Source organism: Oryx dammah, unplaced genomic scaffold (assembly GCF_014754425.2).
Source record: "Oryx dammah isolate SB20612 unplaced genomic scaffold, SCBI_Odam_1.1 HiC_scaffold_3, whole genome shotgun sequence".
NCBI lineage: Eukaryota > Metazoa > Chordata > Mammalia > Artiodactyla > Bovidae > Oryx > Oryx dammah.
Window position 1 is genome coordinate 34,001,964 of NW_024070187.1, and position 14,010 is coordinate 34,015,973.

At 39.8% G+C, this 14,010-nt stretch overlaps 1 protein-coding gene across 2 annotated transcripts in view; it reads right to left on the minus strand.

The window, feature by feature from the left end:
• The window catches only part of CCSER1 (coiled-coil serine rich protein 1), a 975,365-nt gene extending 961,762 nt beyond the window's left edge, over positions 1–13,603 (minus strand). For both annotated transcript variants that reach the window (XM_040237849.1, XM_040237850.1), the window contains exon 1: positions 13,214–13,603. The gene's annotated coding sequence lies outside the window, so the exon portion shown is untranslated. The remainder of the gene's footprint in view (positions 1–13,213) is intronic.
• Positions 13,604–14,010: the final 407 nt, after the last annotated feature.

The window sequence follows — 14,010 nt, forward strand, 5'->3', positions numbered from 1 at the left end:
GATCCAAGTTTTGACTTAATGTCAGACAGTAGTACTCTACAAAAGTAATTTTTAATTCAGTGATATTTGTACAAGCACTTAATATGGTTTTGGTGGGGGTGTAAAGTGAATTACCTTCTTCTACTTAAGAGGAAAAGAAAATGTAATCACAACAGGTCCCCATCTTTTCATGACCACACTTTAAGAGTCAATCATCAATTCTGATCTCAAAAGAGTCCTAGGGTTGACTGAGGGCTGAAGAACCCCAGGGTTATGCTTACACAACACAAATGATTCACATGATTCCTAAAATCACCTCTTTCTCCTAACAGTGACATTATAAAATACCTAAACTGTGAGAACACACCATATACAGCCTTGAAAAGTTTTAAGACAAATTTTCTTTTAGATGGATTAAACCATAGTTCTTATAGAAGTGTTTCATCTCTAGTATTACTCAAAAATGACTAGTCATTTTTAATCTCTAAAATTAATGATGATACTATTTGGCATAATTCTAAATATTTAATAAAGAAATTATTAGCTTTTCAAACTATGAGTTTACTCAAGATGATTATAGAAAAGTTCTGCTTTATTTTTTAACACTTCTAAAACTCTTTGTTTTACATTGTTATTTTGAATCTATATTTTTCTCTGAGTTATATAATTAGATTTCCCAAGAAGTAAAAATCACTAAAATATATACTTTTCTTTTTATGCTTCATAATTGAAACATTCCTGCTGGCAACAAGTAAAAGAAAAAAATCAAAACAGGTAAGAGAAACAGCATGCCACACAGGATAGATAGTACGTATACTTTAAAAACATGAAAAGTAGCATTATAAAGTGAAAATATCCCCCACAAAAAGGCCACACAACCATTTCCTACAGTTCATGTACTTGACATATAGGGAATTTCTGACCAAATGAAAAACTGTGGTACCTCAACTACTCTCCAATTGTCCCTATAAGGGAAGATATAGATGGGTATACAGTTTACCACTCATGTTAAAAGTGGAGTGAAGTGAAGTGAAGTGAAGTTGCTCAGTCGTGTCCGACTCTTTGTAACCCCATGGACTGTAGCCCACCAGGCTCCTCCATCCATGGAATTTTCCAAGCAAGAATACTGGGGTGGCTTGCCATTTCCTTCTTCAGGGGATCTTCCTGACCCAGGGATTGAACCCAGGTCTCCTGCACTGCAGGCAGACGCTTTATGGTCCGAGCCACCCGGGAAGCCCCTGTTAAAGTGATCAGTAAATCTATACCATATTAGTGACAGGATGTTTAACATGTAAGCAAAAGTGTGTTTCAACAATGACAATCACTTACTGCCACACTGAACATTCAACGGTATGTGTGAGAGTGGAGTACTGGAAACAACCAGATGTACAGAATGGCAGTCCAAGAAGTCACAAACGCGGCTATAAAAAGATAGAGAAAAGAAGTCTTCCAAGTTCCATTTTCACCAAGTATCATGGACAATATGGGCACTACAATTGAAAACTAAACTGTAGGAGGATAAAAACCATATATTCATCAACCATTATATACACAGGTACTAGCAACATTTGTTTATTCGGTTGAAGAATTCTGCTATCCTCACGTGACCTCCGATTTGCAAACATGTCAAAATGGATATCTGGGCTATAGAAATTGAGAGGAGACCCCAAATTCCAGAAGACTTAAAATGAATGTGGAGTAGATGTTTGGGATACTTGTTTAACAACCTCACTGATACCCTAATGCCCCTGGTATATATGCCATAGTCCCTCCAGTCCTTTCATTTTTTTCAAGACTTGTGGCCATTTTAGGATATCTGGTTTCAAGTGAAGAACCAAGTAACCTAAAAAAGTTTTTAGTCCATGAAAAAGCCATAGAGAGAAATATTCAAAGTAAATCTTGACATGACTCAAGACAGTGGTTAGCCCTGGGAGTTGCTCACATAAAATGGACAATATTTAAGCTACTCTTAAGCAGTATTCACTTACTAATCAATTACTAAGGATCTTCACATCACTGATTTAGATGAGCTGTTTGAAAAGGAGAACAAAGCACAAAATTCTGTCCTCATTAAGTTTACAATCTAGTGGGCATGAAGCATAAGCAAACAGTAAATTATGATACTTTAAATGGAAACCTGGTAGTGATATACACAGCCTGCTATCAGAACTCAGAACAGGCTTCTTACATGGGGTTGAAGTAGGCATCCTTGAACTTACATTTGCATTGAGCCTTGAAGGACTCACAAGAATAAGTCACATGATGGAAGGTCAGTCATTTCAAGTGAATGATGCAACATCTGCAATGGCTATGAAAGGCTATGATAAGCAAAAACAAAAACAACAAAATATTTCTCAAGAGAGGATTTCAGCAAGAATCTAGTACCCTGGAGAGCTCCCTTGCCTCAAAGGTGACTAGAGAGACTGAGGGCTAGCCTGTCAAAAGTGGGGTTGGAGATCTCCAGCAACTTCAATTTACCAATCTATCCCATATGGCAACCCACTCCAGTATTCTTGCCTGCAGAATCCCATGGACAAAGAAGCCTGGTGGGCTACAGTCCATGGGGTTGTAAAGAGTCGGACACGACTGAGCGACTAACACACACACGTACATCCCATATTCAACTAAAACAATTTGGTATTTAAAATACAGTACATCATCAAATCATTCCCTATATTAGATTCTGGGGCTATGTGTTTCTTTCATTATCATCCAGTGAACCTGATGGTCCTCAGAAATACCATAGAAAGCAATTCTCTCCTACTCTTCACTAGATAGTTAATACTGTAGTGTCTTTATCCCTTCAGCATTTTGAGCAGGACTTAGATCTGGGACCCTCAAAATGTCCCCGTGGGATGCTTCATATTACACTTTCCCTGTAATCAACTTAGACCCTCCCACTGCAGAACCCTTTCAAAAGATGAACTGGTGTTGATGAAGATGTTTCTCAATATCACCATATTTACACCTTGAGGAACACTGTAGGAAATATCCCTCAAAGTTAATTTTAGCCATAATGTTGCTGCAAGTTTATATGTTTGCTGTACAAATTTATAATGCTTTTTTATGGCCCAATTTAGTAATCTGTACTTTATTTTTAAAATTACCACTCAAGGAGGTACATTCTTACTTTTAAGAAACTCATTTATTAATGAATACATTTAGTTTTACTGGGTCTGTTTCCACATGAATATAGTATTAAAAATTGAAAACAAAATCAAATAACTCTGATCTTGAGCTATCTGCCAAGTAGGTAGCATTCCTTTGAAAATTTAGGAATTCTGGTATACTGACCCGTTGGTTTTATTATCAGTTCCGTTCAGTTCAGTCACTCAGTTATGTGTGACTCTGCGACCCCATGAACCTCAGCACACCAAGCCTCCCTGTCCATCACCAACTCCCAGAGCTCACCCAAACCCATGTCCATCGAGTTGGTGATGCCATCTGTCTCATCCTCTGTCGTCCCCTTCTCCTCCTGCCCTCAATCTTTCCCAGCATCAGGGTCTTTTCAAATGAGTCAGCTCTCCACATCAGGTGGCCAAAGTACTGGAGTTTCAGCTTCAGTTTCAGCATCAGTCCTTCCAATGAACACCCAGGGCTGGTATCCTTTAGGATGGACTGGTTGAATCTCCTTGCAGTCCAAGGGACTCTCAAGAGTCTTCTCCAACACCACAGTTCAAAAGCATCAATTCTTCAGTGCTCAGCTTTCTTCACAGTCCAACTCTTGCATCATACATGACCACTGGAAAAACCATAGCCTTGACTAGATGGACCTTTGTTGGCAAAGTAATGTCTCTGCTTTTTAATATGCTATGTAGATTGGTCATAGCTGTCCTTCCAAGGAGTAAGCGTCTTTTAATTTCATGGCTGCAATCACCACCTGCAGTGATTTTGGAGCCCAGAAAAATAAAGTCAGCCACTGTTTCCACTGTTTCCCCATCTATTTGCCATGAAGTGATGGGACTAGATGTCATGATCTTCGTTTTCTGAATGTTGAGCTTTAAGCCAACTTTTTCACTCTCCTTTTTCACTTTCATCAAGAGGTTCTTTAGTTCTTCTTCACTTTCTGCCATAAGAGTGGTGTCATCTGCATATATGAGGTTATTGATGTTATTGTGCTTCTTCCAGCCCAGCGTTTCTCATGATGTACTCTGCATATAAGTTAAATAAGCAGGGTGGCAATATACAGCCTTGACATATTCCTTTTCCTATTTGGAACCAGTCTGTTGTTCCATGTCCAGTTCTAACTGTTGCTTCAGTAAGACATTTCAAAACTTTACATGAAATAAGTTACTCTTAGTCTGCATTTCTAATATTGAACTTGGTTTTTATATACAGGTATGTTTTTCCTTTTCTTAAGCTTCCTATGATGTCTTTCAAGTTTTTTCTGAATGTTCTAAATAATACTTTATATTAAAGAGTACTCACTAAACACATTTCATACATTCAGACTTAATGACTTAATGCTCTGGTAATTTGTATATCTATAAATAACAAAAACAATCAAACAAATAAAAATAGTTGAGAAAGAATTGACCAGAATGTCAAAGCCTATATCTGTATTTGTTTCTGCCATGTTTTTATACTTTTTTGGTTTTATTTGTAAATCTTACATTGGTTTATGACGAATCAATTGCTGCTACTGCCAAAATCAAGCAAAAAAAAAAAAAAAAAGCCACAAACAAAAGCAATAACAACTAACAGAACCATAGTATTTAACTTTCCAGGGAAAACCTAACTGCAGTGAACAGATACATAAAAATATGACATGCTGGTCTGAATTTGGTTGATAAGGAAGTTGAATTAAGTCAGTATACCTGGCTTACCAAATGCTTCCTGAACACAGGAATACCTCTAGTTTTCGTTAATAAATGAGGAAAATTAGAAAAGGCATCACACCATCCAGAGTATCTTTCTTCAGCTGTCTGACATTCCAACTATATTATATTCAAATAAGGTTTTAAAGCAGAATGAAGAAAAGCCAGGTCATCTTGAAATAAACAACTGACTTAGAATTACAGAAACAAACCAGACAGGGAAGAATCTGTATTCCACTTATATGGATTAAAGAACCATAGGAGGTACATCCTTTTTGAAACAGACATACATAATAAGTGTTTACAAAATGTTTGCTGTCAATGATGATGAATGAGTTAGTTCTATCCTGGGACACAGCCACATAGAAGAAGATAACATGTAGCAAAATGAAGCAATCTGGTGATGATCAGAACCTGGAACTAGACTTGCCCTTCAGTCTGGAAAGCACAATACAACCCCAGCTGTAAATACTTCCAAGAAGTCCAACCAACCTATATCTGGGGGTGGAGCCATACAGAAGGAGGAAAAGTGAAAGTAGTAACAGATTTTATTTTCTTGGGACCCAAAATCACTGCGGACAGTAAATGCAGCCATGAAATTAAAAGACACTTGCTCCTTGGAAGGAAAACTAGGACAAACCTAGACAGCATATTAAAAACCTGCCACCTTTTTACTGACAAAAGTCCACATAGTCAAAGCAATGGTTTTTCCAGTAGTCATGTATGGATATGAGAGTTGGACCATCAAAAAGACTGAGAGCCAAAGAATTGATGTTTTCCTATTGTGGTGCTGGAGAATACTCTTGAGAGTCCCTTAGACAGCAAGGAGATCAAACCAGTCAGTCCTAAAGGAAATCAATCCCGAATATTCATTGGAAGGACTGATGCTGAAGCTAAAGTTCCAGTACTTGGGCCATCTGATGCAAAGAGCCAACACATTGAAAAAGACCCTGATGCTCGGAAAGACTGAAGGCAAAAGGAGAAGGAGGTGGCAGAGGATGAGAAGGCTAGATAGCATCACCAACTCAATGGGCATGAACTGGGCCACTCTGGGAGACAGTGAAGGACAGAGGAACCTGGCATGCTGCATCCATGGGGTCACAGAGAGCTGGACATGACTTAGCAACAGAACAACAACAATGTGCCATAAGAGGCTGGCATCATAAAGGTCAAAGAGTGGGTACTGGGAATGAAGCATTTTCCAACTCTGAGAGCAGAGTTGGAAAATTTTAGAAGTCCAGGAAAGTAGTTACTGGGGACAAGGCAGGGGAGAGTCTGCTGGCAGATGAAAGAGTCTGGGAAATGAAGTGGTTTCACAAGCATAAACCGAGTCCTTAAGAAATAAAGAAGGCTCTGTCAAAGAAAGTCTGTGCTCAAATGCTATGAAAAATGGTGATACTGAGTAAGTTACCAAGATACAGGGGGAAATATTAAGTGAGAAATCAGTTTCAGTTATAAGAAAGAGGCATTACTAAAAATATGTTATAACATTAGAGCTGGACATCAGGGTGGCTTGATATTAAGTCCTAAGGTCTCGGACTAGATGCCAAGCTTTCCACTACACAGAAGGATTGTTCATAAATCAGGGGCATGGCTGAGGGCTCTGGTAAACAATTCCAGGGGCAGAAACAAGATTCTGACAAAAAGCTACAAAGCAGGACTTAAGTGAGATACTCAGTAAAACAACCTTTTTTTTCTTCTTTTTGTTATTATGCATCTATTTTTATCCATGTTATTGACTGACTTAAACACATTATGAAATATATAACTTTGTCCATTATTCTAGTAGAGAGCTTCAGAAAAAGCAAATGTAATGCTGACCATGGACTTCTACAGAATCATAATACATAAATACTTCAAAATATTTCTTTTGCTTCAAACATGTGAACATTGATTAAAGCCATATTTAAGTAAATAAGTTGAAGATTAAAAGTCAAAAGAAACTAAACTGATAGGTAACTTTTTTTTCTCTTGGGAGACAAGTTGAATTAACAGGCTGCCCGAAATATCAGTTTTACTTGAGCAAAGTACAGAAATCTCTGTGTGTACCTTGCCAAAAGATATGCTGTATATTTCCAAATATGGAGAATATCTAATGTTTGACCATTCTCCACATATAGGCACTCTTAAAACTATACTTGGTTACATCTTAAATTTCCACTAATAATTTGGGAGATTTTTACTAGTTGGGGTAAAAGAATTATAGCACTGAGGGCAAAATATATCAGTACTGAAAAGAGTACTAAAAAGATGGGAATATTAGCCTTACAAGTTCTCCATCACTTATTGCAATCACCCAAGAAGCAACAACAGCCATCACGGAAGACAGGAGCAACAGGGTGAATAACGAACAGCTATTGCTGGGCCCAGAGTTAAAACAGGAATAAGGACTGAATATACTCCACACCTTCTATCTACTGATTTCATAATTTATGAACTATTATAATAAAGTATGAATATTTGGTATAAGTAGTTTGGCAGCTCACAGAACAGAGCCTCACTTTCCTCATCTCTAAAATATGCACAAAATTTTATAATGTTAGGAGAACTGCATAGCATAAACAAATATAAGTGTCATGGAAGAAGTGTCCAGCACATCATAGTCATTGCTGTTGTTGTTAACAAACACTTCATCATTTGCAAAAGAGAAAGAAAAACAACACCCATATTTTCATATAGTCTAGGGACTCCCTTTATTTTAAAATACTTTTTAAAGGGTCAATCTTTGGAAAAACATAAAATATCCTTAGAATGAAGGCATACAATTATTCAATATTTATGTGTTGGCCATTGATAATTCTTGATGATACTGAACCAAACACACAAATACACATAAAATTAAATTGCAATGAGTACCATAAGGAAGAAGAATATGGAACTAAAACAATATATATAAGGAACACTGATGCAGCAAAGAAGGCCAAGGAAGATTTCCTTTAGGAAGGGCTGATTGAGCTTGTATCTGAAAGGCAGAGGTGGGGGAGTCCTGGGCATGGGGGCCAGGATGGAGGAAGAAGAAAGGGAGAAGGATACTAAGAGAGATATAGGATTTGAACGCATTATCTTTATCTTGAAAGACGTACAGATGTAATATAAAATTCTTTCGGCAGTAAGAACATTTGAGAGAACATTTCACACTTGTGAAGCTATTATTGTGCAGCTAAAATAACTGTAATCTTATACAGAGAAAATGATTATAAAGGCCAAGACCAAAAATATCACATAAGAGTCAACAAAACTAAAGACAGTCAACCTTTGTACACTGTGCATATTTTTTGCTTTACAAATGACTACCAATAAGGTCAGCCTGAGCTCATTATTGTCCAGTTAAATTCTACACTGATGTACTGCTTCCCTAATCAACAACAAGGAGTTACAAAGTCATTTAAGTTTTTTTAAAAAGAAAAAAACTCCATTAAGATGAGATTCTTCTGATGGAGAGTACAATACTTTCTAGGTCTAAACATTTAAAGCATAGTTATCTTTACCAGTTGAGGAAAGTATTTAGATATAAAATAGGTGGAAGACAAGGCCTTCAAATTTCACTATAAAATATTCTTAGTGGTTCTCAAACTTTAGAGTGTGTAAGAATCACACGTGTGTGCATGCTTAGTCGCTTCATTCATGTCCAACTCTTTGAGACACTATGGACCACAGCCTGCCAGGCTCTTCTGTCCATGGGATTCTCCAGGCAAGAATACTGCAGTGGGTTAGGCTGCCCATCTCCAGGGGACAGTCCCAACCCAGGGATTGAACCTGTGTCTCTTATGTCGCCTGCGTTGGCAGACGGGTTCTTTACAACTAGCGCCACCAGGGAAGCCCAACAATCACACAGGAAACCCCAATGCAGAGTTTCTGATTCAATCATTTAATGGAATTGCATTTTAACAAGTTCACTCATGCTATTGTCCAGGCAACCACATTTTGAGAATTACCACTCTAGGTTAAGAATTTGCCATTACATAACAGAATGTTACCTTATAAATGACCTTTAGATTTTATTTAGTATCAGAACACAGCTACAGCATTCAAGAATTGTAATAAGTTTAATCAAATTTTTAAATTGTTATTACAATGTAAATAATTAAAAACAAAAAGTATATTTTTAAGTTAGTCTAAATATAGAGCCAGGAATTTGGCCAAACAAACTATCTGTCAAAGGTCCAAGCAGAATTTCTTTTAATTGTAATATAATACCACATACCCTAGTAAACATTTTCAAGCACCACATTTTTTTTTTTTTTTGCCATTTTGTTTAGCCATGAAAATAGCTTAAAATGACATATAGTCATTTAAAGTAAGAACTGATAACAATATCCTGATACTGTATCAACTGCAGCTTAAACTGGTCAGCTTTACATTTTTATATTATATTTAACTTAAGCTACCTTTTGAAGTATGTTTCCTTTGTTAGAGTCTTTCATCAATCTCCTCATCTTTTCTCTCTGCTTCTCCCACTGCAGACTTCATGTTTTACTCTTCACTCTCACATAGTGAAGATTATATTGCTGATAAAAGCACATGTCCTCAATATACAGCAAATAGATTTTGTCACTATCCAGTAGGGAAATCATGCAAAAGCTGTCAGTCATACAATGGGAGAGATTACATTATCAAAGTGATACACCTGTGACATATTGTCCAAAACCAAACTCAAAAGAGACCAATTAACAGATATGCTGTTCTGTACTTTGACCACATTGGAAATCATCCCATTCCTGCATGAATAGAAATTGGTGATTTAATAGGATTTTCATTTCTGTGATGACTTATCTATTCACTGTCAACAAAATATATATATATATGTCTTTTAATTCAACTAAGCTGAAAGTAATTCTATTCTGTTATTTACTGAAAGTCATACCTAATATTTGTACTATTTCCTTACTATCACCATAAAATACTTCTGGAGTGTCATATTGATTAGACAGGCTCAATGTCAATTCTGATCTTACCTCCTGTGTTCTTAAAATGGAGGAATGCATTCTAAACAGTTTTGTGTTTGTATAAAAACAAATATATATACAAAGAACACATAACTAAGTTAAAAACGCACACTCTTATAAACAGAGCACAATCTTATTAGTAATATAATATATTTACCAAAAGATAATTACAACATTTTTTAAACTGTTACAACTCTAAAACTGTTTCCACAGGGCCTACATCATAGCTATATATTCATGAAAATAATGTAAGGACAGATTAACTATTATGCAAATGCATTCTAACAACTTTAAAACAAAATATGATGGAAAATATGTTAATAAGTTATACATTTTATATGAATATTAAGCATTCAATGACTGCTCATTATTTATACAGTTGTTCTTTTACATATCTCATACTCTTTTCTTTAGACCAAATATAAGGAGAGTTGATTAAGGACATAACTTGAACACTTCACTTCATGTACATTCCAAAATTCAACACTTTAGTGTGACATGGTATATTTAAATATTTAGGGTAAGCATTCTCTGCTTATGTATTTTTCTAGTATATAGAGAGTATATTTTTCACTAAAAAGCAAGATAAAAAACTTGTCTGCTTAGGCACAGAAATATTTACAACTAATTCCAAAAACACAGTGTACAGAATGTTGTACATCAAGAACAGACTCACCTGCACTTTGCACAACAAATTCAACCACTTTGCAATATCAAAAGCTATTTCAAACAAACTTATCTTTCTCATATCTTTTGCTCTTTTCTACAATTTAAGGAGACTTGCATTTTACATTTTATATTCTTATCCACAAGTCACTAATCCTATTTATCCGTTAAGATCAAAACCAAGGAAGTCTTACCTACCCCAGAAGCCTTTTCAGACAAAATTCAGTATGAAATGTTATTGTCATGCTCTGAACTCCTGCAGTCTTCATTAGACATGCAATCTCTTATTGTCAAGGTTTGTTAACTGTTCAAGCATGAACATCGACTTTCCCCAACTGGAGAATAAACTCCTGAAGGGCAGGAGGCAAAGAAGTCTTACATTCCTCCATAATACCTAGATAGTACCTTGCGCATGACAGGCTCTTTATTATGAATACTATGTTGCATAATAAAATGCAATAAGGAGGCCAACATCTATATTTTTTTTTTCATTTTCAACTTCACGACAACGTAAATCAATATTCTATAGTATAAAAATACATCATTAAAATAATAAACAGTTGCTGATTCTCTGATGGTGTCAAAAAATATTCATAGTCATATTCATGACTTTAATGACTACAATAATATAGCCCATCAAGTACATTTTAAAATTCCCCATTCCAATGATTCAAGAAAGTTAACAACCCTCAGAGCCAGGGTGCTCAGTTCATGTCTTAATGTAATATATAAAACTACACATGCTCCAGTGTTAAAAATGTATTTTAAACCAATACAAATCTAATCAAATCAAAATAAATCCTTAACTCTGCTTTGTCTTCAAAACAAACAGAACTACTAAGGAAAGCTACTTTCACACTGGAAGAAAGCATCAACAGTTGGCATGTTTTAATCAAAAAAGGAGCTCCTTAATTAATACTAAATGAAAACAAATCACTTTGACAGTAAGTTGGTCAGTTCTTTCTCCATGAAATTATTGAACTGGTTGTTACAACATAGAATTTCAATGTTTTAAAAGCATTGTGCTTGACAGCTGCTTAGAGACACCCAAATTCAAAATAATAAAGACACTATCCTATATCAGTTACAACCCAGTAAATGGTTCTATGAAAATGAATTTTCAAAGAACAAACATAAATTTGCTAAAACGCAGTTGGTATACACTGTTCTAAGGCACCTCTCTAAGCTTCACGTTAGGTCTAGAATTTTTGTCTGTTATAAAGCAAACAGGAAAAGAAACCGAAACAAACTAATTGTGTTGTGGACTAGACTAAAAGTATTTTAGGTCTTTTCTTAATAGCTAGTTTTAATTCTAATCAGCAATAATCAATACAAACGCACCTAGTTGTCTGCTTCTCTTTCTTCCCCAAGGCTTTTAATAAAACCAGCTTTATGGTAAAATGTGTGCACATTATGTTAACAGCCTTTCTTAGGGGTATAAAGGTGTTCGATATCAGTGGGAAGGTATTCAACTATAAAGATGTTAGAAATGAAAGCTGTTGAAACCAAGTAGATGTTTTGTCTGTAAGTATTATTGGTGGCCTGAAGAGGCAAGAGACGTGATAAGTACACACAAACATAAAAGGCAAAGGATCCGTAACTTGTAAAAAGCATGTTTTTTCTACCTGTAAAATGGCAAGTGATTTTCTGACTTCCTTCATCTCATATTCAAGGTCCCACGAGAAAGGGGGTGGGGACAGAATGGAAAGCAGAATTGCTTCTAATTCTGAGAAAGAAGAGGGGAGAGATGGGAGAGGGGAATTGAGATAGAGGAGGAGAGGGAGACAGAGAAGCTCAGGAAACACGGAAGGAAACCCCGAGAAATTTCACAACTCTTTGCCATAAATAGCCTTTCTTCTCACTCTGGATCCCTCCTCCTTTACATCAGCAAGACTCAGCCTCCACGCGCAGAGCAGCACCATTCACAAATCCCTCTATCACCCCATCGCGGAACCCTGCCCCTGACAGCACTGCGTGTACGAGTCCCCGGGACACAACCCAAAAGGTGGGGGGAGGCGGAGCAAGGGGACACCTGCGGTTTCAGCTCTGGACTGATTTTCTCTCCAGGTGAACCAACGCTTTCGTTAGTCCAGAGCGCGAAAACACACACACAAACACACCCCTCCCTGGAGCCCTGGATGCGCCACCACAAAGCAATTTGTTCACACTAAGTCGCTGCTGTTCCTGCCGCCGCTGGGGAGGGTCTCGCCTCCAAATCCAGGAAGCCAGCGCCGGAGGACGAGAGGGCGAAGGCAAGGGGCCGTCCAGGTTCCGGCACTGCGGCTCCACCGGGAGCCCCGGGCTCCCCGCCCCCTTTCCCCTTCCCCCTCCCCGCCACCGCCCCCGCCCCCGCCCGGGCTCCCGCAGTCCCCGGGGCCAGCGCTGCCCGGACGCCCCTACCTGCGGGACGAGAGTGGCGAAGGAGGGGAGCGGCCCCGAGCTGCTCCAACTCTTGCCTCCTCGACCGGCCGCGCTCCTCACCGCCCCGGAGCGGCGGCCGCGGCCGCGGTGATCCGAGCGCTCAGGAGCGCGGAGGAAAAGGCCACGCAGCGCGCGGAGAGTCGCGGGGCCGCGGCGAGCGAGCCCTTCCGCCTCCCTCCCACCCCGCCCGCCAGGCCAGGTCTCCACGCCGCACACGCCTGGCCCATGGCCGGCGCCCCGGGCCTGGGCGGGGGCTGCCCCGGGGCGGCCAGGGCGCCGTCACCTGCCGGGCGGTCCTCCCCGCGTCCGCCCGGGGCCGACCCCAGTGTCGCGGCGACGCGAAGCGCGACCCGCCGGGTGCGGGGGCACTGGGGGCGTTACTACCTTGAGGGCTCCGCGCCGCTTGTTAGGCTCCTCCCGGGCACTCGGGGATTTATGTCTTCGGGGCACGGGACTGTCTTTCCCGGTCCCCCTCCTCTGCCCTCCCTCCCCTTCTCGGATGTTGGGCTCCTTCTCTCTACTCCCAGTTGTACGGAGTAGAGCTGCGTTATTTAATAATCCGCCTGCTCCTCCTGCCCGCGCCAGCAGAGCTGCTCTGCCTGAGCTACCGCTTCCCAGTCAGTCATGTTGTGGAGAGGGAGAGAGAGGCGGATTGGCAGTCGGTCGGCGACTATTTGTGGTGAGAGAGAGAAGAGCAGAGCAAGAGGAGGGCAGGGGAGGGACGTGGGGAGGTGCTTCCAAGTGTGTGAGTGAGCGGAGTGTGACTGAGTGGGGGACGAGGGAGCCACCTCTCTGGCAGGCCGCGCTCCCAGACTGTGAGGAGGGCGGCGGCGAGCGCTGCCTTTATAAGGTCGGGGTGGGGGGAGGGGTTAGACCGGGGCCGTGGGGGTGGGGGCGGGGGCTCCGAGGGCGGCGCCGGGCCAACTGCGTCCGCGGGTTACCACGCATGCATACTCACGCATTAACGCGCGCACACCCACTGCTGGCCGGTTGCTGAGTTTTCGTTTTAGGGGTAGCCGTATCAGACCATGCTGACTTGGCTTTCTCCTTAGCCCATCTTCGTGCATGCAGAGTCCAAGTGCACTGGCAGGTCAAAACTGGGGAAGGGAGGAAATCTGAAGCGCTGCGACGTGGACGCGTCAAATAGTGAAAATGCACTGTACATTTTCTCTCCAAACCAC